This window comes from Podarcis pityusensis (genome assembly GCF_964106645.2).
Source record: "Podarcis pityusensis genome assembly, chromosome: 11".
NCBI classification, from domain to species: Eukaryota; Metazoa; Chordata; class Lepidosauria; order Squamata; family Lacertidae; genus Podarcis; species Podarcis pityusensis.
This window is the reverse complement of record NC_138036.1, coordinates 46,704,021-46,730,528: the sequence shown is the minus strand read 5'-3', so window position 1 is coordinate 46,730,528 and position 26,508 is coordinate 46,704,021. Positions and strand designations below refer to the sequence as shown.

General features: G+C 43.7%; 1 long non-coding RNA gene across 1 annotated transcript; it reads left to right on the top strand.

Moving 5' to 3' along the window:
• Window positions 1-11,849: 11,849 nt before the first annotated feature.
• On the top strand, window positions 11,850-24,258 carry LOC308458416. The gene is made up of 3 exons (XR_013977382.1): window positions 11,850-11,971; window positions 13,345-13,383; window positions 22,282-24,258. It is a non-coding gene; the product is annotated as an uncharacterized lncRNA (long non-coding RNA).
• Window positions 24,259-26,508: the final 2,250 nt, after the last annotated feature.

The following is a 26,508-nucleotide window of genomic DNA, read 5'->3' as shown; positions in this document are numbered from 1 at the left end:
CAAACTTGTGTCATCTGCATAGCTGAGGTTGTTGATATTTCTTCCGGCAATCTTAATTCCGGCTTGGGATTCATCCAGTCCAGCCTCTCACGTGCCTGGATGCATGTGTAGAAACCTATGAACTTTGGAGTAGCTGGGCTGCATCCTACAACATAGAGTTCAGAGCTACATCCATTGTCCCACTCACCTAAGAAGACTTCCTATGCAGAAATGTGGCCCTCAGGCTGAAAATGGTTCCCTCCCCCTGTTCTAGGAACATCAGAAGAACCTACTGGCTCACTTGGGCCAGCATCCTGTTCTCACAGTGGCCAACCAGATGCCTGTGGGAAACCTGCAAGCGGGACCTGAGCACAAGAGCCATCTCCCCTCCTGTGGTTTCCAGCAACTGGTATTCAGAAGCATTACCTCCTCCAACTGTGGAAGCAGAGTACAACCATCGTGGCCAGAAGCCATTGATAGTCCTCTCCTCCGTGAATTTGTCCAATCTTCTTTTAAAGCTATGTTTGTTGGTAGCCATCACTGCCTCCTGTGGGACCAAGTTCCAAAGTTTGTGCACCATGTGGAAGAAGTATTTTCTTTCATCCATCCTGAATCTTCCAACTTTCAGCTGCCGGGGGAGGATAGAATCCCCCAAGCCTGACAGCACTCTGGCGATTGTCAGAGGGAAAGCATTCTTTTGAGGATTGGCACAGATTTTTTTTTCTGGGGGGGCTCTCTTTGAAAATATTGGGGGCCCTGCCTTGCCCCCCTCTAGATGGCACACATGTCTTAGGCCCATTTATTTCAATTGGTCTACTCTGAGTAGGGACACAGGTGACGCTGTGGGTTAAACCACAGAGCCTAGGACTTGCCGATCAGAAGGTCGCGGTTCGAATCCCCGCAACGGGGTGAGCTCCCGTTGCTCAGTCCCTGCTCCTGCCAACCTAGCAGTTCGAAAGCATGACAAAGTGTAAGTAGATAAATAGGTACCGCTCTGGCGGGAAGGTAAACGGCGTTTCCGTGCGCTGCTCTGGTTCGCAAGAAGCGGCTTAGTCCCGCTGGCCACATGACCCGGAAGCTGTACGCTGGCTCCCTTGGCCAATAAAGCGAGATGAGCGCGGCAACCCCAGAGTCGGTCACAACTGGACTTTACCTTTACTCTGAGTAGGGCTTAGTTGGAGCCAAACTTATGTTTCTATGTCTCTGGCATCCTCTGCAAGATTGTAAAAAGATGCTGGAAACACAATTCCTAGGCTGCAAGCAGATCTGACTCGGCCTGGTTTTCTCTGAAAAACTGGTACATTTTACCTGGTACAGGTCTAATACATGTACCCAAGAGTTCATAGTACGCTGAGGAAGTCTGAGCTCCCTATGGTGACGCGGTGCTGAATTAGTAGCCTGGAAGCTGCCAGCTGGATGTGTCCTAGTTTACTTAATAGGCTTCTTTTAATAGGCTTCTGCACTACAGAGAGCAACACAGGATCTCAGAAGCTTAGATGCAGCTGATAAATGCCAAGCATTTTGTGCTTAGGATTACAGAAAGAATAACACCGCACGCAGCCTCTCCCATAAAAGTAACTGATACGAAACTGGCGTTAACTTCCCTTGGGATGTGCCCAAGTAAGGAACGCCGCGAAAGGACATACTCCGCAACTGACTCACTGAAATAGTTAACATTCAAGCTTGCTCCGAAAATTGCTGCAGCTCAGCATTGTATTATATTCTCTATTGTTATTTTCCTGGCTCGCTGCGTGGTTGCTCCAAAATGCCATGGTTCTGAAAGCATGAACAGAGACTCCCTAAGGAACTTGTGAGGGGCAGGAGGCGATGGGAAGCGAAAGCAGCAAAGAACAGAAATGAAGAGCAGGATGGTGAGGCAGGGGTGAGAGAGACCTAGGATGAAAGACACACAGAGAGAGATTGTGTGTGTGAGTGTTTGCATGCACACATAGACGGGATGAACCAAACAGAAAACACATCAAGCTCTGGTTACTTTTTATCTGTTTGAGAAATAGTATGAATTTGACTTGAAGCAGACAGCACTTGGAAATAGCTGTGGTGCTTGATCATCCTTGGAAAGGTGACGGCATAAAGTTATAGCTTCCATAAAGAAACACCACGTCCTCCAGTCTTGACCCATGAAAATCAGCCAAATCACCTCATCACGCCTTAATTGCCCTGAAGTTTCAAGTTCTTGTTGACAGAAATTATCTCGAGAGAACAGCCCTAAGGCCAGAACTTCACATGCAGAAAAGAAAAGAAAAGAAAAGAAAAGAAAAGAAAAGAAAAGAAAAGAAAAGAAAAGAAAAGAAAAAAGAGAACTACCCTGGTCTGCCGACAGAAAATCTGGAGCCCTGTGTTGTGTTCTCCTCTCTTTGGTAGCATTTAGTTATCTTATGTTCTGACGTGGTTATGACTTTAATTTCTCAAGAGCACCTAACAATAAGAAATTGGGCAAAGGCAACATGCATGGTAATAATGTCAGGAGGACAGAAGGGTAAATTAAAGTGGACGCTACAAAGCAGGAGAAAGAGGACTTCTCTCTAAAATGTGGTTCCTTCCCCCTTGTGGTGGCAACTTCTCAGACTTCATTGGGTAAATCAGCTTTTAAGAAAACTCCTCAGGCTGATTTACCCATATACCGTATTTTTCGCTCCATGGGACGCACTTTTTCCCCTCCAAAAATGAAGGGGAAATGTGTGTGCGTCCTATGGAGCGAATGCAGGCTTTCGCTGAAGCCTGGAGAGCGAGAGGCATCGGTGCGCACCGACCCCTCTCACTCTCCAGGCTTCAGGAAGCTATCCGCAAGCCTTACAAGCCCGGTGGGAGTTCCTGCGGGCTCACAAGGCTTGCAGGCAGCAGCCTGCAGCCCCGGCGAGTGTCCGCAAGCCTTGCGCGCCCGGCAGGAGGTCCCGCCGAGCGCGCAAGGCTTGGGGCGGCAGCTTGTCGCCCGAAGCACGGGGAGCCCTCTGGAGGGCTCCCCGTGCTTCGGGCGAGTGTCTGCAAGCCTTGCGCGCCCGGCAGGAGGTCCCGCCAGCGCGCGAGGCTTGGGGCGGTAGCCTGCAGCCCGAAGCACGCGGAGCCCTCCGGAGGGTGCCCCGTGCTTCTTGCAGGTGTGCACAAGGCTTGGGGCGGCAGCCGCGGCGGGGGGGGAATAATTTTTTTTATTCATTTCCCCCCCCCAAAAAAACGAGGTGCGTCCTATGGGCCGGTGCGCCCTATAGAATGAAAAATAAGGTATGTGCACAGGCACACTAATTGGTGAGGTGAACTGCCTCTTGTGAAAGAAGATGCTGAGGCAATGTCAGGTGAGGTATGAAAACGCAGTCTGGCGCTTGGCCTGCAATGGCTGATTTGTGTGTTCAAATCACCAAGTTGACATTGCCACCATCAAGTGATGAACATGCATGCGTGAGCTCTGTAAAGAGATGAATGTGAGGGGTCATCTCGGAAACATACATAAGCCTCAGATAAGCAGATGTTTGTCTAAACGAGAGTGGCATCTACATATGGTTGAATGTGTATAACACCCCCTTCAGACTTTCACCAATGTCCTCAGGTCTGAGAGGAGCCCGTGCCTAGGACTGTCAGTGGCAGGGCTGGCATGCAAACTTTTAACTCTTGCGTGTTCAAGAAAATGCCCAAAGAGAATAAGAGAGGTGAAGGAGAGAGAGCATAGATTAGATCATTTTTGGTAGAGGTACCCAACATGGCACCTTCCAGGTGTTGAGGGCTACAGCTCCCATAATCTCTAAATATTGGCCTTGCCTGTTGGGCTAATGGAAGTTGCAATCCACAACATACGGAAGGCATTACCTCAGCTACCTCTGAGTTAAAGGTTTTGTGTTTTCTTTTACTAAGGAGAGTGTTCTTTGTGTTTCCAGGAGTATCCAGTTGGATGCACCATGCCCCAAATTAATATGCAGTTGTACCTTGGATCTCAAATGCCTTGGCTCCTGAACAAATCAGCTCCTGAACATTCGAGATCTGGAAGTGAGTGTTTGGGTTTTTGAACATTCTTTTTGGAAGCTGAACATCTGATGGGGCTTTGGCGGCTTCTGATTGGCTGCAGGAGCTTCCTGCAGCCAATCAGAAGCCACACTTTTGTTTCTGAAAGTTTTGGAAGTCGAACTGACTTCCAGAATGGATTATCTTTGACTTCCAAGGTACGACTGCAATAGAAAATGGAAGCTATTGGACTAGATTGGGCTAGATGACTCTCTCTCTCTCTCTCTCTCTCTCTCTCTGTGTGTGTGTGTGTGTGTGTGTGTGTTCAAAACCAGCCTCCCATTTGTGCATGTGAACTGGAATTCCTATATATGCACCAATGATACTGGGTTGTGCACAGAGAAACAAAGCATGACATTTCCTTATGTCCCTGAGAATATTTCTGGAGAGTAATTTACTTTAATTTCCCAGTTTATAGTCCTGGGGAAACAATTGGTGGGTTAGTGGGAGGAAAGGAGAAAGTGCCTTTTTCACTCGCAGTGTAGTCAAGCTGGAGCTTAAGATTGGTTGAAGAACAACTTGGCACCACAGTCTTCCTGTTGGCTGAGAAAGCCTGCAATAGAGTCCAATTAAATTTTTGCCTTTCCTCCAATGGGACAAAGGTCCCCATATTGTTCTACAGAACAATATGAATGTCCTATAAGCCCAAGAGAGCAGTATTTCCCCTCTGATCTATTGTTTTCTGTGTTAGTCATCACAATTTCGCTGTAAATCAGGAATAGTAAAAGTTTTTTTTTTTTAAAAGAAGGGCTGAAGGCTTGGATTTTATTTGCTTTTATGAGTCACAAAAATGGCACTGTGGTTCGTTCATTGTGCTTTGAAAACATATTCTTCTTTTTGGCCCATCTCGTTTTCTTTCAACTTTGGAAAAGATCATTCTCCATTTAACAAGACTTTGTGGCACATGGACAAATGCCAAGAAAGGGAAGACCAATCAAACCATCTAAGACCCTAAGAACATGTCCTGTCACGTCTGGAAAGAACCACAATGGCCTTGGAGACACCCAAATCCCAAATTAGCCTTGATAAGCCAACAACAGTGTGCAGTTAAAGCAGCCAAGGCTGGCAGACCTCAGCTCAACAACTCTACTGCCGTATTACCACTGCGCCATGGCTGCTACTTAAAACAACAACACCTTCCTGTCTTTGGGGCAAAGGAAATCTGCTTCCATTGTATGTCTGCTGAACTATGTGGGAAAGGTCTTCATCAGCTGCACTGATTCATATAATTTGTATACTGCTTTTCTGTATTACTATGCTGTTATGTACTGAGTTGAATAGGATCCAAACTGCAGCAGTCTGATTGGTCCTAGAACAATAGGATCCAAAATGCAGCAGTCTGATTGGTCCTAGAACAATAGGATTCAGAATGCAGCAGTCTGATTGGTCCTAGAACAATGCAGCAGTATGATTGGTTGGCAGGAACCACCCAATCATGCTCCAGATATAAGTGAATCCACAACCTGATTGGCTTACAGTAGAATTCCAGAATTAGCCAATCATGTGCAGCCCATTGTGTAAATAATGTATATAAAGCAGATACTTTGAGGGGACATTCACTCATTCCTCCTCACCACTATGAGCTGAATAAAGAGCATGAAATCACTTTGCGACTCTGAGTGTATTTCATATGCACAGGGCGGTTTACAGCAACAAAATATACGACAAAGAACACAATCTGATCCAATACAAAAAGTCCTAATAAAACATAACTTTAAAATGGAACGGCTTACTGTATTGGCCTGAATATAAGCCACACCCCAATATAAGCCGCACCTTTAAAAGTCAAGGGGGGGGGAGAAAAATGCCAATATCCGGGCTGCTTCCTGGGGGGAAGCTGCGCCGCTTTGCCAGCGTAAGGACATGAATACAGTGGCGTAGTGTGGGGGGTGCAGGGGGGGCCGGCCGCACCGGGCGCAACATCTGGGGGGGGCGCGCTCGCACTCGCAGCTCTCTGCCCCTACCTGGCTCACTCACTCTCTCTCACTGCAGTGCTGGCTGTGCGAATCCGATCCGAGCCGCTGGGTCGCCGCCCACTGTGGAGGGGGTGGGTGCCAGGCGTGCGGTGCGGAGAGAGAGCGAGGGACTATCTGGGGGAGGGACAGTGCAGCGGCCGCCCAGCGCAGCACTGAGCGCGGGAGAGAACCACACCAGACCAGCCCAGGCAGCAGCAAGAAGAAGCTGGCAGCGGCGGCAGGTTAGGGGTTAGGGGGCGCAAATTACTTGCCTTGCCCCGGGTTAGGGGGCGCAAATTACTTGCCTTGCCCCGGGTGCTGACAACCCACGCTACGCCGCTGCATTAATATAAGCTGCACTATAACTTTTCATGGTCGGAATTTGGGGGGGAAGTGCAGTTTATATTTGGGCCAATACGGTATATCATATGAAGTAATACTCAATAATCCATTAGAATATAATAGCACACAATAAAATTAACTCTCAAAACACCAGCAAATGATAATTAAACAGAAATTCACTCTTAACGATTGCAATAAATAATTACTAAACTATGATCAATAAAAAGAACTGCAAGTTACAATGCGTAAAATACCACAGTATATACAAAATCACGTAAAAGTATCAGACTGAGAAACAAAGACACACAATTTATAAAATGATTTAATAATAATCATCATCATCATCATCATCTCTAAACTCCTCTTCTCCCTTCTCAGCTGCTTCTGGGGCACATCGCTCACAGGCAGGGGTTTGTTTGCCCCCCCCAATAAAAACAGTGATGGTGTACAGTATTTGCCTGCATGTTACCTTAAGATATGTTGTTTGAAGCATGAGCTGGATTGCACAGAATCTTTTAATCAGGGGCATTACAAGAGAGGGTTTTTGAAGCACCAAGTATCCCAGCATCGAACCAAGTCCATAATTCAAGACTCTCGACTGCAGACAAATGGATAGACCCCAAGCTGAGCAGAACAAATGATCTGGTCTACACAGCAGAGGGGAAATTTCTCAGGCTGAGCAATAGCTGACAGCCACTGGGTAGATTTGAAAATTCATAACAATTTTTCTGCAACGGCAAACACTGCGGAAACAAAGGGAAAGTCTCTCTCACTCCCCCTCCCCCCCAGCAAATGTGCCATAGTTCTTTAAATCTGTCTGTGTTTCAACTTTGTCATGCGCAACTGCCATGTATACATGCACCATCCATACTCCTTAACTCTTTTAATACTTCACGGGCCCAGTGCAGTTGGCGTGAGTCACCCGAAATGACAGAAGATGCCAAGGAGATGTCAAGCTGATTGCAAAGGTCAGCAGCGATCCTACGGTTTCACCATAGCAGCAGCGGAACAGCTGTCAAGGGCAGAGGCTATGCTTCCTTGAGAATTTTGAAATCCACTGACCTCCATGACCGCTTGGAGACACCCAACAATGGGATAGTTTCCCCATGTTTAGCTGCTTTTATGGTTGTGGGTCGCATCCCACAAAGTCATCTTGATGGCGCAAGGAGTTGGACTTCTCATGGGCCTCCTGTATGTACCCCATGCCCTACCAATCTGTTCTGGATCCACCCCAACCCTGAGGAGCAGATTTTGGAGGTGCAAGGGTGCGTATATGGAGAAGGAGTCCCATTGCATAGACAGAAGTTCTTGCATTGGCAGGAAGACTTGGTGGGTGGAACCCTCTATTTTAGTCTTATTGTAAATCACTTTGAGGCTTTTTTTGTGGGAAGTGATACATAAGTTCAACAAACCTAACCAAACATAACCTGGCCACTAGTTAGCTATCGTAAAAAACAGAGCACTGAATTGGGAGCAGCATCCTGATGGAGGCATAGGTACAATCGTACAGGGGACGCAGGTGGCGCTGTGGTCTAAACTACTGAGCCTCTTGGGCTTGCTGATCGAAAGGTCAGCGGTTTGAATCCCCGTGATGGAGTGAGCTCCCGTTGCTCTCTCCCAGCTCCTGCCAACCTAGCAGTTTGAAAGCATGCCAGTGCAAGTAGATAAACAGGTACCACTGCGGCGGGAAGGTAAATGGCGTTTTTGTGCACTCTGGTTTCCATCACAGTGTTCCTTTGTGCCAGAAGTGGTTTAGTCATGCTGGCCACATGACCTGGAAAGCTGTCTGTGGACAAACGCTGGTTCCCTCGGCCTGAAAGCGAGATGAGCGCTGCAACCCCATAGTCACCTTTGACTGTACTTAACCATCCAGGAGTCCTTCATATTTACTTTTTACCTACAATCGTACAAATGCACTAGGGCTCCCTCTTTCCTAACTTACCTTTGCCTTTCCTTTTTAAATGATGGTGGTCATGATGTTGCAGTATCTTTACTACCACAGAATTAAGATTCTTTTTTTTTTATGTGGGGAAAATTACCCACGGCCAAACTTAACTGAGAGTATGCAGTCACTTCATCAGGTGTCCACGGGAAGCATGAGAAATTTGGACTTCCTTTATGGCAAGCAATTCTACCCATTTTATTTTATTTCATTTTTTTTACAAAGGTATTTCTTTAAATGAACTGTGCCTGATGTTGTGCTGGCTTGCATCAAGCTATGGTATGTCACATCTGCTACGCACAGTAGTTTATGTACTGAAAAACGATGAGGTGAAACGGAGGTCAGGAGGATACTGTAAATGTTATTCCTGCTGTGCATGGGAGTTTATTGCCTCTATGCATGCATTTATGGGGAAATCTTCAATTTATTTTACATTTGTGAATTCGCATAACGGGCTCGATCCTGAGAAGTGCTGAGCAACTCCAGCTGCCGTAATCATCTTGCAGGATGGGGGCCCCAAACACGCACCAAGGAGTCAAATGCTAACAGCTTTGCCATTTGAACATTTTGCTCAGCGTCGCTTTTAACGAGACGCAAAACCCACAAAGCCCCCCCGACCCAAATGCAGTCTCTTGGACTGTTGGTTGAAATGTTGTGCTGCCTTCCAAGTTCTGTGGCTTGGATCCATCCATGGTTGTAACTTTTAATTGCTTCTCCTGCCCTCACTGGAAGATAATACACGGAGGAAGAGAAATTCACGCATACAGGGAATCGGAGCAAACATAAGAATAACCACCTGCACAGGAAAGGAAGCTTGAATGTTTTCTTTATTGACCAAGGTCCCACGGCTAAGGCTGTCTCCCCCGGCCAAGCTCCACTTATAGTTACCCTGGTAGGAATCCAGAGTAACTAAAATGTATAAACGAAAGGATAATTGCCCCATAAACTCCTTATGTCAATCATTTTGTTTTATTCATTTTTACATGAATAAACATCTCTCCCATCTGTCCAACAGTACGCAGTCTAATTATACAAAAAGCAAGATTTGGCAGATGGAGAGAGCGCGACAGACAAGAAAGACACAGAAAAGTAAATAGCTGAATAAATAATGGGATGGGCTAGAAATGAAATGGAAAGATATTGAACAGAGTGTTTGGTTCTGGAAGTTCAGCTTCCCCATGCAGTCACGAAGACTTGGGCAACCGAATTTCACTATGAGAACTTGGGGCAAGCGGGGCTCAGCTTTTCCCCACCTGCCTGCCTCCTCAGTTAGACCCAGCCCAGCACAACCCATCATCCCCCTCCTAAGTGTTGTCCTTGTAGAATTCAGCAGGGAGTAGAATGGGGACAAAACTGGAATTGGTGGGATCTGCCTGTCATTGCCTCTGGTTCCATCTCAGTTGGTTAAAGTGAAATGGTGGCAGATTCAATCCCTGTATGGAAAAAGCTGCATATTCCTGCATTGCAAGGGGTGAGACGAGATGATCCTCAGGGTCCCTTCCAACTCAACGATTCTGTGAACCGATGAATGTTGGGTTCCCTGGTTTCCCTCTATCAGTCACAATGGGCACCAGCCACCACTGGGGAGATGAGAAGCTTCTTCATCCCACAGAACCTACTGGGCAGGTTCCCCGGATAATATTTGATCCGCATTAGTCTGAAGGGGGCTGCCATACTATTTTTGCACATTCCTCTACAGCTGATATGCCTGCAGAGGGCTTATGACAATAAATATTGTGTGTGTGTTGATGTGTTGTCCTGTTAAAGGTTTGAGATATGTCTGACTTGGTGCAACTGAAACCACTGAAATTTATTGGCTAGGAGGCACTCCAGTCAGAGCTGGCCCTACCGTTGGACAAAATGAGGCAGTTGCCTCAGGTGGCAATTGCTGGAGAGGGGACAGCAATAGTAGCTCCCAGTAGCTCTTGAGTCCCCTAGCCCTTTCACTCTGTTGCCACATGGCCTCCCCTGGTCCCCCTAAACTGGCTTGCTACCTCAGGTGCACTGTGGGATGCTCTCCTCTCCAGAGTGTTGGAATCAGATCCTGGATATGGATTTAGGAGGAGAGCATGGTATCTTGACCATCTTGTCTTGAGCTGACTCAGAGGTGCCAGCTTCTCAAAATGTTTGAGGGTCCCCCAAGTGCAACATCTTTAAAAAATCATTTGGTGTGTGTGTGTGTGTGTGTGTGTGTGTGTGTGTGTGTGTCAAAGTGTCTTGGCTCACAGGAGCTGGCACCGAACCCCTGACTCCTGCAGTTATGCTCCAGAAGAGGACGGCCATTTGTAAGCTTATCAGAATAAACCACACAGCTCCCATTATTCAAAACAATAATTGTATGTATATCATTGTATACAATGAATTGAAAAAAAATGTTTAAAATAACATTTGTCAAAAAAAACAAAAAAACCCCCCAGAAGCTTTTCTATTAGGAATTACAGGTTCTGACATCCCAAAAGACCAGAAAAGACTGTTTATGTACGCGACAACAGCTGCAAGGATGCTACTAGCCCAAAGATGGAAAGAACCTACAGTTACGGCTAGGGAAGAATGGCAAGCCAAACTGCTGGACTATGCTGAAATGGCAAAACTGACCGGGAGACTCAGGAACCAAGAAGATAACAACTTTAAAAAAGAATGGGGAAAATTCATAACTTACTTAGACCATTGTAAACAAATAAAAACATTAGCTGGACTTTAAAAATAACTTTTAAAGAAATGAGATAAGGATAATCTAGAGGGATAAAAAACTGTGGAGAATGTAATGATATGTAGCCTTAGAAAAATTATTTTAAGGACCCATGCAGGGGATGAGGGGAAGTAAGGAGATTCAGAGAATCTCATATATGGATATGTTAAAGTTTTTTCTTTTACAGTGGAAGCTAAGGTTGTGAACGTGATCCGTGCAGGATGCACATTTGCAACCTGCAGCGTTCGCAACCCATGTCTGTGCGTCTGCGCACGTGCGGATTGCGATCCGGTGCTTCTGCACATGCGCAAAGTGCGATTTAGCGCTTCTGCACATGCGCGACCGCCAAAACCCGGAAGTAACCTGTTCTGGTACCTCCGGGTTTTGGTGGTCCGTAACCCGAAAAAACACAACCTGAAGCGTCTGTAACCTGAGGTATGACTGTACTTTTAATTTGTTCTTGTAAAAACTAATAAAAAATATTCCCAACAACAACAACAACAACATAATTGTGTGCACTTCCTTGATGGTCCAAGATAGCAAACCCTTGTTTGGCCATGAAGCTCACTAGGTGAGCCAATCTTTCAACCTTCGCTGCCTCATAGGGTTACCACAGTGCCTCCATTGGCTCATGATGTTTGGACTTAGGTCCAAGGCCTCTGAAGCCCAGGGGCAAAGGACATGTAACTGCCAAACATGCAGCAATGTGTGGGGCAGTAGCAACAAGTTTGCCACTCCAGAAGCTGCATTAGCTTCCAACCCTCAGAATGGCATTGGATTGGCCGACCTCACTGCCATTCTCCTCACTGGAGAAAGTTCAGCCAATTGAAATGGTGTTAGGCAACTGCTGGTATTGTGTGCTGGCAGGGTCCCTTACCCCATTGGCCAGACGGTCGCCTAGGCTGAAAGGCATGGTGGAGGCAGCCAGGTAAGATGGTTGGGCGCAAGGGAGATGAGTATTGGATGGGAACAAAGCAGGTCTGTCACCCAAGAAATCTAAAAAAAGGAAAAGGACTGGGGTAGCCATGGTGGTGTTGGACCACCCTCGTCCCAGAGGTAAGCTGCCCAAGACCCCCTGAAATCCAACAATGCTTTGAGAATAAATAAATGGTATCAATCCTCTGCATGTTTGCTCAGAACTAAGTCCAATTGACTTTAATCGGACCTACTCCCAAGTGTATAGGATTGCATGCCAAGGAAATGGATCAATCTCCAGCGATTTCAGCAAGGATCTTTGATAATCTGCAGCTTATTCCGTATGCATTTCACGGGGAGCGGTGAATACTAAAATATTAGAATGTCAGCATCTCAGCTGGAACCTAATGATAATGTTTAAACTGCAAATTCTCGTCCAAATAAATGATTTATAATGGAGAATTGGGAGAGGTTCAGAGGACAAGATGAAGCCCATGTGTGTGTGTACGTGTGTGACAGAGAGAGCTTTTTTCACCCTTTAGGCCGTGAGTCTGAAGAGTTATGCACCGAGGCAAAATCGTTTGATATCTCCATGCCACAATCCCCCAAAGTTTAAAAATAGAATTAATGGGCTTTGGCTCCTAGGGACTGGATGTCTTAATGAATGGGTGGCTGTAAAGGACTTCGTGGGGCTAGAAGCACTTTAAAGTGCAAGTGTTTTTATTATGACTGTCTGTCAGATTTCTTTTTCTAACAATGTCTCGAAGGTTTCTACAGCCTTATAGCACACTTGCTTCTTAATTTCACCCTAAGAGACTCTCGGGTTACGTTAATGCCCAGTAGCTTCTAAAGCACATTTATATCCAATGCGCTAATTTTTTCCCCTTTAGGTTTTTTTTTTTTAAGCATATGTATTAACAGAACTATACAACATTGGCTGGCTGCTACAAATTGCCTTCCCTGACACATCTCTCTTATATAGGAGATGCCACTCCTGGGCTTCCTGTAGAGAAAGCAATAGCTGGGCGAATGTTTTATTCATACGTAATATCTGGATTCTCCTTGGTTGTATTTTTAAGTGTCCACAGATCACAGAAAGGACATGATTCACAGGCCTCTCTTTCTCTTTAAAAAAAAAGAAAAAGAAAAAAGCAGGTGATTTATTATGGTTGTAAAAAGCCTTTTTGAGATGGCAATGCCTGAGGTAAGTTGTTTAAAAGGAAAGCCTATTTTTACACGAATCCTGGAGCCCTTGTATAAGGTTTGTTCTGTTGATTTTCAAAATGATGGTGGTAAAAGGGGGTGGGGGTGGAATCTTACTATCATATACGGTGACTTTGTCAACTGCTACGATTCAGTTTAGTAGCACAGTACTTATTATCATTATTCTTTATTATCAGTGCTATTTTTCTAGAAAAATAGGTGCCACAACTCTCCTCTAGTTCTCTTACAGTGGCATATGCGAATGGTCTATGTTCCAAGCATTAATAAACTGACTGACTTTCTTGTAATAGCAATGGCGCCCACCTGAGAGTTGTCGGAACCGCGTTCCGGTAAGTTCTGGCTTTTAAAAAAAACCCTAATTGTTATTATTAAATTTCTCCTGTAATTTATTCGAGGATCATGGGGCAGTTTACAATATAAATTAATTCTTAAATCCTGTTGTGGTGAGGGAGGGTATAGGCACTTCGGACCCTGTTCACACAGCATCCAACTTTTTTGTACCTGAAATTGGGACAGGGGTGAAATCCCCAAAAAGGATGTTACTTTTTTTCTGTATGCCAAACAGCTGCGATAATATTGTTAGTGAAGAATTGGAAGAAACAAGATTTACCAACTATCGAAGAATGGCAGATGAAGATGATGGACTCTATGGAACTTGCCGAACTGACTGGGAGACTCCGAGACCAGAGAGAAGAGAAGGTGGAAGAAGACTGGAAGAAGTTTAAGGAATATTTGAAAAAATATGTTAATATTTAAACCTTAGAATAGCTTTGGAAGTGGATATAGGCTGTAGGGTTAGAAGTAGAAGATAGGGTATTTTAAAATAGTATTATTTGTAAGTGATAAAATGTGAAGTTATTTTAAGTGTGATTTTTTTTTTAAAAGATGGTTAGAAATTATGATATATGTAAACTGCTAATGATGAAGTAAAACGAAAATCAGATAGGTGGGACTTGGGGAAGCCCACTTAACAATGTTTAAGAAATAAGGATATGACAATAATTTGTTTGTATTGTTTGTCTTTTCTGTTTGTGTTTTCTTATTTGTGTTATAAAATGAATACAAATTTTTGAAAAAAAGAAATAAAATGAAATTGGGACATGAGTTGCTCCCAGCGAGTCACATGACCCACACCACGCTCTCACCCCGAAGAAAGCAAGATGAGAGCGCATGAAATCAGAGCACTGGTTCTCAGGGCTCGTCAGAGGGTTGTGCCAGATTGCAAATGAATATGGCAGAAATTAGTGAGGCCAGGTCCGATTTTTCAGCAAAAGGTTGCAGCTGAACTGCCTCTCCCTCCAAAGCTGGTAAATGGTGTCCTTGGCTACCAGGACTACCTTGTATTCCAGGAGGGGATGGACTGCATGATCCTTGTGGTCCCTCCCAACTCTACAATTCTATGATTCTGTGAGTAGGACTGGGTCCAGGAGCATCAGCAAACTGCAAACCTGGTTTGTAGATTGGTGTGCGACCATATTCATTCAAAACAGCCTGTACCCCTATAGAGTGCCTACACAAAGGAGGACTCCATCTTGTGTAAATTAAGCTCCCGTTTGTTCACACTCATCCAGTCCAAAAATGATTAAAACACAGTCAGATGGCTCAAAGTAGTAAAAACAGTATTGGAAGATGCCTGACGTTACCTGCAATGATGGTACGAAAGATCTCTTTTGAGTAGGGAATACAGCAATCATTAATGGCCGGACAACACACAAACACACACAAACAAACAAACATGTGCTATCTCATCAATGAATTAGTCCCACACCTAAATGCATGATCTGTCTCTTTTTAGAAGGAATGTTTGAAATTAATGCCATGGAAATTCTAACCATAGTTTTTGATTGCCTGTGGCTGTTACTTTCACACAAATCTATTTGGTTATATAAAGGTGACAATTTATTAAATTTGTATACCGTCCCATACCTGTAGATCTTAAGGCGGTTCACAACATAAAACCACAATATAAAAAATACATAATACATAATAAAAATAAGAACAAAAACAAACCAGGAACATTCTTCTGCAACACATTTAAAAGGGCATCAGATGTCAATCAGCCAAAGGCCCGGTTAAAGAGGAATGTTTTTGCCTGGCACTTAAAGGTGTATATTGAAGGCACTGGCTGAACCTCTCTGGGGAGAGTGTTCCACAAGTGGGGAGCCACTGCAGAAAAGGTCCATTCTTGTGTTGCCATCCTCTGGATCTCTCGTGGAGGAGGCACCAAAAGAAGGGTCCTGTTGGGTCATATGGGGAGGGGTGGTCCTTGAAGTATTGCAGTCCTTTTGCACTCTTCTAATATTGCTCACGAGTGGACGTGGGTGGCGCTGTGGGTTAAACCACAAAGCCTAGGGCTTGCCGATCAGAAGGTTAGCGGTTCGAATCCCTGTGACGGGGTGAGCTCCTGTTGCTTGGTCCCTGCTCCTGCCAACCTAGCAGTTCGAAAGCACGAAGTGCAAGTAGATAAATAGGTACCACTCCGGCGGGAAGGTAAACGGCGTTCCCGTGCGCTGCTCTGGTTCACCAGAAGCGGCTTAGTCATGCTGGCCACATGACCTGGAAGCTGTACGCCGGCTCCCTTGGCCAGTAAAGCAAGGTGAGCGCCACAACCCAGAGTTGTCCGTGACTGGACCTAATGGTCAGGGGTCCCTTTACCTTTAATATTGCTCAAGGTGTCTTACAATGGTTTTAAAAAACAGGTCATCTAGATCTTCCCTTGTTGTTGCACTTACGGAGAGTCAAACCAAGGAAGCTGCCTTATTCCAGGTTAGACTATTTGTCCATCTGACCCCATACTGTCTACTGTGGTGGTGGATCTACAGGAAATGGTCAAGTTCCAGAGATGGAAACTGGGATATTGTGCATGAAAAGTTATGGTCCTTACTTAAGCTTGCATGTCTGAGCTCACCTTTAGACTCAAAGTCTCTCACCAGCAGAGGCTCTCCTGCCCTATTGGACCACTTCTCCATTTGCTGTTGGGGACACCTGGTGAGCTACAGTGGGAATTAATAGTATATTTCAATATAATGGGGAAAATTCTGACTCCAACAGACCATTATGGAAAAACATTTCCACATTATTATTTTTTTGAGAACTACCAAGATTCTTGGCTTTCCAGAATTTCACCCATCTATGTATTTTTTTAATCTTCTGACCTTCAAGCTATATTTATAAGCAGATGAGTTGTCCATTAATAAATATATCATTGCTCATTTGAGGGGAACCAGGTTTTCCGCAGGGCTCAATCACTTCATCTTCACCACTGTGTTGCATTAGCATTCCAATTTGTTCAACTAATATATATCAACTGATGGAAGGAATTCTGGGAGACCACACCTGGCATCCTGCACAATGGAATAACACAAATCACCTAAAGGTACCAGGTTTTTCACATCAGTTGGAGCCATAAATGACCGGGAATGGAATAACATGCACATTCTTCAATAGTTTGTTGAAGAGTTTCAGGATTTCGGATACCAGAAGTGCCTCTATTGCCACCTGCTGGGCTTTGTTGATTCATGAATAGGATCATTGGGTTCTTTTCCAAATACAGATTTGGGGTTATTGCTGTCCGGAATGTCTCTTGTACAAACAAACTGGCCAATGAACTCTATCCCCCACCCTTCGAGTGAAGAGGACTGCTTCAGAAATAGGAACATTAGCTTTCGGTGTTAATTTATAGAGCTAATCTCTTGCAAGTATTTAAAACACATGCCAGCTCACACAGCTGAGAATTTCTTGTCTCAACTGACATTTTGTGTTGAACAATTCTTCTCTCAACTAATCAATCATCTCTCCCCCCCCCCCCCCAGATTTAAGTGATTTTATATGGGTCACACATGTGTACAGTATTATTAGTATAGTGTGCATGCACACACACACACCCTGGCCGAAAAAAATGAAAAACAGTTGCAAAGAACGCTGGACAGTCCCGAATGAAACGTGCTATTTTCCCCCTGCCTTTGAAATGTTTTTCATTGACTTAGAGAGTATGCTTAGGATCGCCACCTCAAACATAGCTCTGAACGAGACACAATTTATGGAAGCATGATGAGATATAGATTTCAAGCTTGAAGGGGCGTGTGGAGCCTGGAAGTTTCGGATGAATTCATTCGATTACTTTAAGTGGTGGCAAATGGAAACATCTGCGAGGGGGCCGTTTTAATCCACTTCCAAACTGTGTTTCTGCTTTTAAGGATTCTGTTGTAAAACAAAGAAAAGCAAAAGCCTTTGCGCAAAGAAGGGTATCATTACAAATCCGAAACTCAAAAAGAGAGGTTTCGCTAGGTAGATAAAGGGAATAGATTAATGAAGTGCAATGTACGTGGATCCCAACGCTTTTTGAAACACTATAAGTATCAGCAAATGTAAGATGAAAACAACAACAACAATAACAACAACAATAATAATAATTTATTATTTATACCCCGCCCATCTGGCTGGGCTTCCCCAGCCACTCTGGGCGGCTTCCAAAAAAATATTAAAATACTGTACTACATCAAACATTAAAAGCCTCCCTAAACAATATGAGGACATCCATTTAAAAACTGATACACACACATATGAGAAATAATATTTATTTATTATATCCATTGTCTCATAACATGAGCTCTCAAGGCAGCAATTAGCAATATGTCAACATAAACCAATCATGTTGAAATAACCACCAACAAATAGGGATGGGATGGGAAGAAATCTGGTTTGGATTGGATTTTTATCCAAAGCTACCTAATTCACCCTTTCTGAAACAAAACACAAACTAAAACACAGCAAACCTCTGAAATTCACCCTTCTCCTTTTGTTTTTTTGATGCAGTTCTCCAGATGTGTAAACAAAAATGTGCACATTAGAGAAAAGGGTGCACAAAAAACATATACATTAATTAAGATAATATATATGCTGTTTTATATTAGGGGAAACTTGGAAAAATGTGTCTTATCAAGCACAATGTGTATGTTAAGAGAAATTTGCACAAAAATGCTGGTGGATTTTTTGAAAAAGATACTGCGAACCAGCACAGAAATGAAGAGAACTGAAGACTGGAAAAATGAGAAACGGAGAATTGACAGATCCTTCCACCTCTGCTATCAAGCTGGAATGAGGATGGCAGTGATCGTGTCCTGCAGCAAGGAAGCATCACTGCAGGGCATTCTAGGTAATTGTAATAGTGGTTGCCTGGCATCCCTCAGAGCACTAGGAAAGGAGACTCAGGAAAGCAAGGCCTGAAATAATGTGTGGTCAACAGCTGTTTAAGGATACTATCTGTTGAAGGAGCGTCTCCACCTCCATTGTTCAGCTGAGGTCCAGCTCCGAGGACCTTCTGGCTGTTCCCTCACTGTGAGAAGTGAAGTTACAGGGAACCAGGCAGAAGGTCTTCTCAGTAGTGGCGCCTGCCCTGCGGAACTCCCTCCCATCAGATGTCAAAGAAATAAACAACTATCTGATGTTTAGAAGTCATCTGAAGGCAGCCCTGTTCAGGGAAGGTTTTAATGACTGATGTTTTAATGTATTTATAATCTATTGTTGGAAGCCGCCCAGAGTGTCTGGGGAAACGCAGCCAGATGGGCAGGGTATAAATAATAAATTATTATTAGTAGTAGTAGTATTGATGCAGCAGCAAAGAAAGCTAACGCTATTCCAGGCTGCATCCACAGAAGTATAGGGTCCAGATCACGGGAAGAAATAGTACCAATCTATTTTGCCTTGGTCGGACCACACCTGGAATTTGTGTCCAGTTCTGGGTGTCGCAATTTAAGAAGGATGTTGACAAGCTGGAACGCATGCAGAGGAGGGCAACCAAGATGATCAAGGGTCTGCAAACCAAGCCTTATGAGGAACAGTTGAAGGAGCTGGGTACATTTAGCCTGGAGAAGAGGACACTGAGAGGAGATATGATAGCCAACTTCAAACATCTCAAGTGCTGTCACATGGAAGCGGGAACAAGCTTCTGTTCTGGAGGGTTGGACTCAAGTTACAAGAAAGGAGATTCTGACTAAACATCAGGAAGAACTTTCTGACAGTAAGAGCTGTTCGGCAGTGGAACATAGCTGTCAACTGTCCCTTATTTGGCGGGAAACTCCCTTATCCCAGCGCTGTGTCCCGCTGCTGTCCCTTAATGATGATGTCCCTTAAATGTCCCGGGTTTCAAAGGAAGCAGCTCCTCTCCCTCCCTCCCTCCCTCCCTGCTGGCCAGGGAGGAGGGAGGCTCTGACTGTGTTGCTTGGCTGCGTTGCTCACCCAATAAGGAGTCTAAGAACGACTGGGGGGTGGAGCTTGCATGCCTTGTGCCGATCAAATCGGCCACGTTGCCTGGGGACTCGCTTTTGCTCAGCGCTTCCCAGTGGAGAGGTGACGGTGGTTTTCCTTGCTGCATCCCCTTTGCCGGGTTGCTGCGCTGTGGGAACCACCTCTTGAGGCTTCATTTGGCTGCTGGCTGGGCTTTCTGCCTTTGGCTCAGAGGGGCTCAGAAGTTGAACATACCTGTGTCCAGAAAATCCCTTATTTTGGCTGCTGGTCCCTTATTTTTGAGGCTGCTGGTCCCTTATTTTCAAATCTGTAAGTTGACAGCTATGCAGTGGAACGGTCTCCCTCGGGAGGTTGTGGGCTCTCCTTCCATGGAGGTTTTTAAGCAGAGGTTGAATGGCCATCTGTCATGGATGCTTTAGCTGAGATTCCTGCATTGCAAGGGGTTGGATTAGATTGCCCTTGGGTCCCTTCCAACACTACAATTCTATGATGCCAATCCTGCACATCTCATCTCCTTAAAACTCACCTTTACTGTGCAGTCTTAGGCTTAATCCCTCAGTCTTTGCCACCAGATGAAGCCTGGGTATGTGAAATGCATTTGCTCGAATGCTCACCCCCCCCCCATTCCCTTCCCTTCCTTGCTCTGTTGTCCCCCACTGCTGAAATTTAGACTGTAAAATCTCGAGATAGGAAATCAGTGCATTTTTGTGTTTCTTGCCCTTTGAAGTACCATAAACATTTATGGCACTCACTAAGGCTTCAATCATATACACCGGTATCAAAAGAATTAAAACGCATTAAACCCAGTGGGGCTTACTTTGAAGCAGGCATCTTCTAGGGTTGAACTGTCCATTTAGCCCTGGAAAGATCTGATTGTTGCCATTAATTATCAACAAGGCTTTGAAGTCACCTTCATAAAGGTGCTTCTCCATTGCTTCCGGTAATTATTTCCAGAAGGCCTCCCTCAAACATGGTAGACTCTGGAATTTCACTCCCAATCACCCCAGATTCAGGACACTTTTGAAATGTTGCATAGCTGTCAACTTTTCCCTTTTCTTGCAAGGAATCCTATTCGGAATAAGGGAATTTCCCTTAAAAAAAGGAAACGTTGACAGCTATGCTATTGTGATCATTCAAGTTGGCACAAATCCATGCGATAAAGAGATGACATTGTAAACCTCTGCATTATCTGGGTTTTTTAAAAAAATGAATTATGACAGGGTTGTTTTTATTATTTTTTAGCAAAATGTTAAAAAAGGATTCAAGGCATCAATTAATACATTTGCATATAAAATCTCCCAGAAGATAAAATGAGTGCAAGGCAGAAAGATTACAAAGGCCAATCCATGACACATGGTGTGTTTACACATGTACATTAATGTCATTTTCCACTTCAGTGAGTAAAAGCAATTATACGGTGTTCACATTTTCTAGCTTGATGCGTTTTTCGCCATATGCTGCCCAATTTTGTCTCTCTGTTAAGAAATCAAGCAGGGAGTAAAGCTGAAATCACATCTAAGACAGATATGATCGATTCTGAAATATGTATGCCTTTTTAAAATTGCCACAGGTTTACGTCTTCTACTGTTTGTGTGACTCCATTCCTTACTTTGCTGCATTAGGATTTATGCTTGATTTTTTTAATTTTATTTTTTTAAAAAACATCTTTGGAGCTGGATCATGAATTTCTCATGCAATTTCCCTCAGCGGACAGGAATTTTGAGTAGCAGCAGAGTAACAATCTGATTTATTACCCCATGAATTATATGGCTCCTAGTTTAAAAAGCTTTGATTAACATCAGTTGCTATTTGATCATGCTTATCAGCCATATTTAAATTTAAATTATTTTCTTAAAGAGCAATATACTGCTTTTCCCCATTATAGCAGGAATAGGGAACCAATGACCTTCCAGATGTTGAGATCCCAGCTTCCATCATGGCCAATGATGAGGAATTATGGGAGTTGTATTCTAATAACATCTGAAGGTCACCAGTCTCCCCATTCCTGCCTTTAAGTATGTTCTGACCTGTATACTAGAAATATTAGGAGATTAAAGTGACAATGTTATGCCCACATATCTGTGAGTGACCTCTGTTTAACTTAATGGGACTTACTTTTGAGCATACAGTCACAGGGCTGCATTATACACTGTGTTTTGGCATCTACAGCTATTTTACTAATTTCTGGCCAGAATCCAGAGATCCCTGTAGATGCCCATGAGATTCTGAACAACACCAAGGCTTACACTATTTACTTTTCCAAAATGAAGCTCATTGGGCTGCTCCAGAGAGTTCTCTGAATGTGATGGACAACTTTTTAAATGCAAATTGATAGCAACAATGAATATACAGTGATTGCAGAAGAAGAAAAAATGACATGGATGGACTCAAATTATCACTGATTGTTTTCCTTTCCAACAGATAACAAAATTGCTGTGTGATTTTCAGTCTTTCACCTCTTAACTGAACATGATTGGTTAATTCGAACCTGTGCACAGTTCCTACAATGTCAGTCTGGGAAGGAAGAGATTCAGAGAGGCCTTTCTCTTCTCTATTTCTGTTCTGCGTTTTCATTTAGATTAGCTTTTTAGCCTTGATGAAAAGATATTCGACATTAATCTTTGTATTTCCCCCCAAAAAATTCAATATTTTTTTTCAAATAACAGCAACAATAAGAATAACAGCCCAGAGCAGAGAATATCTCCTAAGCACCATGTTGAATTCCTCTCTTTGTATCCTATGGTTTTAATACTTATAAGCAAGTTGCCCAGATAATGTTTGCTATTGTTTGGCACATCAGTAATGAAGATTAACAACCTACTTTACATGGTTGTTATAAGAATAAAAATGTGCATGTTTGGGTGCCCCAGATTTTTACATGTGGCTCATTAGAAGATGAGTATAAAGATATTTATAATTTTTACTGCTGAATGTCAACAATTGCAGTATTATTTCTAATGCACGATTATCTTGGCAAATAGGAGGCACTCCCTGTGGAAGGAAATGGAAGGAACTGCCCTCCAACTACCAGGTTTGCACAGATGACCAAAAAAAGAAGAAGAAAAAGACTGTTAGAGGATCAAGGACAAACTTTTCAGCTAGTGGAGGGAGTTGTATAATAGAAGTTCCACAAAGGCTTTGCGATTTCAACCTGCCTATGGAATTGCTAACAGTTCTGTCATAGATAGAAAGAGAGTCTAGCAAGCTAGATAGCTTTTTAAACAAAATGTTTTGCAAGATGCCAAATGGTTTTCAATACTTTTTTTTTTTTTTTTGCATTGTCTGGCAAAAAAATGGAATTTAAATCATTTGCATGGGTCTGGCACATGGAAAGTGTGATGACGAAGAAGAAAAAAAGTGTTGATGGGTCACAATACAGCCAACATCTCTGAAAGCAAGGAAAATGAATTCCTGCTTTCTTTTACTCCTTTAGAATGGATATTTTTTTTTAAAAAAAATGATAGAGGAGAAAGATAAATGAAAACGGCCAATCGGATCTGAGCTTATGCTGCTGAAATGCAAATTAACTGTGGAAAAAACATTGGTGTCAATGTGTTCTCTAACAACATCATAAAAATCACCACTTGTCATCATACAAACTACTACAAAAACTGGCAAAATTTGTGTTCAGTGTTCATTTTGCAGTAATGTTTTGAATTTTGGCACACTGTTGCTGGTGTGCTTAGGATCAGGGTATTGACAACAGTGCTCTGAAGGCTGACCATGAATTTAACTCATTGAATTCAGTTTTAACCTCCCAAGCACAAAAGATATAAAATTTCTCTTCTGGATGGGTTTATGTTTCATGGAGAAAGGAAGCGCAAGACTTGTACTTCCTGTTCCCTTCAGATCTTGGGCATAGCCAAAGGTACTTTCAGTGCTGGAAAAGGTCCTTTGCTGGCTGAGGTTTCTTCTGTGAAGTCATGATGATCAAAGTGTTATTTTGGGTTTATGCAGTGCAGAACTTCAGTACAGGAACTGACCTTTTGATTTAATAAATTGAACATGTTTCCTCTTCTGTGAATTTGAGGTGCCATTGATTGATCTGAAAATCTTTTCCCTCAAAGGATATGGATTTCAAACACTATTTGAATAAACTTAGGGATTTTGAAAGAGGTTTTTTCCACTTAATAACCTGTGATACTATTTCTTGTTTTCATTACAAAGTAAATTGTGAAACATGATAGCTTGGCAACGAGAAGCAATTGAATCTCATTTAATTTTAAATTGTACAGGGACCTCCAGCACACTTCATCTGGAGGCACAGATGCTGGCGACAATTCTCTCGGAATAGTCAAATTTGTCATAAAATACCCACAACCAGCTTTGTGACCTTAGGTGAAAACTCAGACAAGATTCAGTTCTTTCCTGCAGTTCAGGTGGTTCATGGTATCGTTTAACAACGTAGGTTAGATTTCGCCCCATATTTCCGAATAACTTCACTGGCCACTTAGTAAAACACTTTCTTTCAGCAGAAAAAAGTATATATTCCCTGCTTTTTGCCAATCTGTTAAACCATATTTGGTTTCTTCATACTTTTAACCCTCTCACATCAACATTCACTGGAGAAGAGCAGTTCCAAATAAAGTGGTACCTCGGGTTACATACGCTTCAGGTTACATACACTTCAGGTTACAGACTCCGCTAACCCAGAAATAGTAACCTAGGTTAAGAACTTTGCTTCAGGATGAGAACAGAAATTGTGCTCTGGCGGCACGGCAGCAGCAGGAGGCCCCATTAGCTAAAGTGGTGCTTCAGGTTAAGAGCAGTTTCAGGTTAGGTACGGACCTCCGGAACGAATTAAGTACTTAACCCAAAGTACCACTGTACAGTAACAGCCATTATAATGCTAAATGTAAACAGCTGTCGAGGGCTTCCTTGACACTCCTGTAGCCAAGGCTGTGTGTCCCCAGCAGGGCTTGCCCTACCATTAGACAGGGTGAGGCAATTGCCTCAGGTGGCAGATGCTGGGGGGAGGGGGGGGGAATGGCAGCTGCCCCTCCAGCTTTTATTTCTGAGCTTCCTAGCCCTTGCCCTTTGCTGAAGATCAGGGTGATGTGTGACACAGGTGATCTGAAGCATGCTGAACTATTGCCAATGTTGACATAAGATTCAGCTCCTTGTCCAGTCAGCTTTTGTACTGTACAATGGTACCGTATTTTTTGCTCTGTAAGCAGCACCAGACCACAAGACGCACCTAGTTTTTGGACGAGGAAAACAAGAAGAAAAATATTCTGAATCTCAGAAGCCAGAACAGCAAGACGGATCACTGTGCAGTGAAAGCAGCAATCCCCCTTGCTGTTCTGGCTTCTGGGATAGCTGCGCAGCCTGCATTCGCTCCATAAGACACACACACATTTCCCCTTACTTTTTAGGAGGGAAAAAGTGAGTCTTATAGAGCAAAAAATACGGTACCTCTGGATACGCACACCTCTGGTTGCATATCCTTCAGGTTACTCACACGGCAAACCCGAAAGTATTTTTCCGGGTTTCGCCACACGCGCATGCACAGAAGCGCTCTATGCGCCATGTGCATGCACAGAAGCGCTCTACCACACTGCGCGCATGCACAGAACAGGCACCTCCAGTTGCTCATTCTTTGGGATCTGACTGGAACTCCAGGATGGATCCCTTGTGCAACCAGACGTACCACTGTACTTTGAATTGGGGGGTGTTTGTGGTGCAGGGAGGTGCCATCTTGTCCTTTGCCTCAGGCAGGAAACTGTATTGGTCCTCAGAATCCAAATATGCCTGTTCTGAACTCTATCCATCAGGGTAAGCATTTTGGCTTGCCAAATGGAATTATCCCAGAGCTCCTTCCCCTGTACACTGTTCTGGGGATTCTCCTGACCCAGTAAGAATCAATTTTGGGGGGAAGGCATGTAGTGCAAAGCTTTCACTGACAGGACTCATCCCGCCTTCTATAAGCAGAACGTTCAAATCCAGATATTTTCCCTTTTTGCACAACACTTACAGCTAGAGATGACCTCTGAAGGCCTGGATTTGGTAAGACTATCCCAGCAAATTTGGATCTAGAAGATAAAGGGGGGAACACATGGAGCTTGATCGGAGCCATTCCAAAGAGGAGGGGAGACTTGGAAAAGTGACCAGAATGTGAGAGAGTTGAAAACACCAAGTCCTCTCTGATGCTTAGACTTGTCATATACAGTGGTATCTCAGGTTAAGAACTTAATTCGTTCCAGAGGTCCGTTCTTAACCTGAAACGGTTCTTAAACTGAGGAGCGCTTTCGCTAATGGGGCCTCCTGCTGCCGCTGTGCAGCTGGCACGCAATTTCCATTCTTATCCTGGGGCAAAGTTCTTAACCTGGAGGAACCACTTCCTGGTTAGCGGAGTTTGTAACCCGAAGTGTCTGTAACCCGAGGTACCACTGTACAGACTGCGAATTAACACTGCCAATCTGTTAGCTGTTAAGTATCAACTGGAAATGTGCTTTCTTCAAAATGAATCCTCAGGTTTTCACCCCCAGGAAACAAGATTCCACATATATTGAATGCATTACTAGGAGTCGTAATTCCTCTGTATTGTGATGTGGTTGGTGTAAAGCCCAGTGTGAATTGGTGGAAACAACATTCCCCTCCCCCCAAGAATATGAGAAATGAGAAGATCTATTCTCAGTTCAAGTGGGCAAACTTGCAAAGGGTCCTTTAAGCAAGATTACCTTCTTGCATGCCATGAAAGCAATATCTCCATATTCAAAGTAAACAGATGCCCTTAGTTTGGTCTACTGCATCAAGTCTGCCGCAAAGACTCAAGGCTTCCATCGTGGGCCTTATTCTTGGCTTACTTTCCCCTGATAAACCTATATAGATGATGCAATCGGGTGTTAAAAAGCATGAGCTACATCCTCATTATCACAAACAGCAGAAGAAGAGAAAAACCTGGGGAGATTTTATGATGTAATGTTGCTCCAAAGACACATGAAATTATGCATATAGAAAACTAAGTTCCAGGACAAAGGTTATCCTTCTGCTTGACAAGTTCGTTTTCTACGTGTAAAAATATTTTTTCATGAGGGAGCTTTCTGTCATGTGAGCTGTCAGCTGCAGCCTGAGATGGTTTCTTCCAGAAACGGTTTAATCACTCATCTACTGTTTATGAAAACTAGGCCCATAAGTCAGATCTCTTAAGTTCAAATGTCACCATGGTTAGAATTCATTGCATATTAGTCATAGCCAAGCCAATCTCT